Here is a 1,811-nt window from a genome sequence, read left to right on the forward strand (position 1 = left end):
TAGAGGGCTTGTGGGTCCGTCTTCTGCCTGTGACTGACTGGAGTACCAAAAATGGGGCTGCAGCATACCATGAACTAGCCTTCTTGCGGAGCCTTTGTAATGCATGAAACTGTGGGTGGAAACCGGAGCCACATCCAGATATCCAGAGATGAGAAATCTCCACTTGAAAGGATGAGCAGACCAGCCTGGAGCTGCTTGAAGAATAAAGGATACCTCTTGAAAGAAAGACCTGCAGGAAAAATGGAGGCAGATGGACTGTTGCTACAAGAGCAAACGGATCGCTTCCCTAGAAAACATCAAGGCAAGTGGCCGGGTCCTCTCAACACAAACCCCCTTCCAAGACTGGGACTCAAGGGAAATGCACGCTCTGATTGGTGGCCATACGCATCGCCGATGGGGGAAGTGGGGTAGGGGCAGCGGTGAGGCGGCGAGCTAAGCCCTACAGTGTTCCACTGGTGGACTTCTGTGGGCCCAGTGGGGGACCTGGTTGGCAAGCAGTGTGAAGAGGCCTGGGGACTCTCGGGACCAGAGTCGGTGGCGTGGCCACGGAGGACTCGAGAGGAGAGTGGAACTGCCAGCTGACGGGAAGAGAGGACATGTGCACAGGAGCACCCACACTTGCAGGTGATACCCACGTGACCTGGACGGGATGACTGGATGATCCAAGCTCAACCAGAAGTGGAAAGAAGAGGGGGAAAAAAAAAAAAAAAAGAGTGAGCTAATATGGTCTGATGGACTTGACTTATACCTATGGAGCAGCGACTCAAACTAGGGAACGCATCCTCACAGCAAGAGACATTCACACACACACACCCCCACACACAGAGTGGACAGAGAGGGGCAGCTTGGACATTGGATACTCAAATAGGGAGGGGAGGACTACAAAGTCAAGAAGTGACTGGCTTACAAGCTTTCAAGAGGGAACCTGGAGCTAGGGAACATGGCGGAAGGCAGAATCTCCAGTAGGTACTATTCAATCTGTCTGGGCAGAGCTGATGAAAGAAGATACAGATGTGTAACTCGTGATACTGTAGTGAATAATGCTTATCAGGACGGATTGTGAGGGTTGGAAATGCAGGGGTGGAAGTTTTGTAGCAACGAGGGGAGTGATTGATTCTCCAGGATAGGAGCAGAGGCCTCAGGGACTATCAACTGAGAGGAGCCGAGAGCGGGACCCTACCTGGAGAAGCGGAGATGCCTGAGATGGAGACAGCGATGATGACATGGAGTGGTGAGGTGACTGGGGACCTTGGACCCAGAGAGGGAAAGGGACTGTGGGCCGAGGGCTGGGGGGGAGAGGGGAGAGTGTAGGGGGCGGGTTTCTGGGATGTGCCCTTTGGGTGGTTGGTGATATGTGGAGGGGATTGGAACCATGGCAGTGGGATGATGTGGGATGGAGTGAATGTGGGGCTGAGGTTCTCCCATGTAGACTATCATGTGGTTCACAATCGAACATTAAAAAAAAAAAAGAAGAAGAAGAAGAAGGCAATGGGGAGACGTATATAAAACCCTGAAAGAAAAAAGCTGCCACCCAAGAATCCTCTACCCAGCAAAGATGTCAATATGATGATGTAATCAAAACATTCCAGGATAAACAGAAGCTAAGGGATTTACCAAAGCCAACCCTGCTTTGAAAAACATCCTAAAGGAAGTTCTGTGGACTGAGAACCAACAAGAACAGACAACAACTACAGAATGATGTACATGGCAGCATCAACCTGAACTCAATCGTCAAATGAAAGAGTCAAGAACAGAATAAAATTATAAGAACAGAGGATCTGGGAGGTCAGTCTATGATCAAAACAATTACA

This window comes from Chrysochloris asiatica, unplaced genomic scaffold (genome assembly GCF_000296735.1).
Source record: "Chrysochloris asiatica unplaced genomic scaffold, ChrAsi1.0 scaffold00024, whole genome shotgun sequence".
In the NCBI taxonomy this organism is placed as follows: Eukaryota; Metazoa; Chordata; class Mammalia; order Afrosoricida; family Chrysochloridae; genus Chrysochloris; species Chrysochloris asiatica.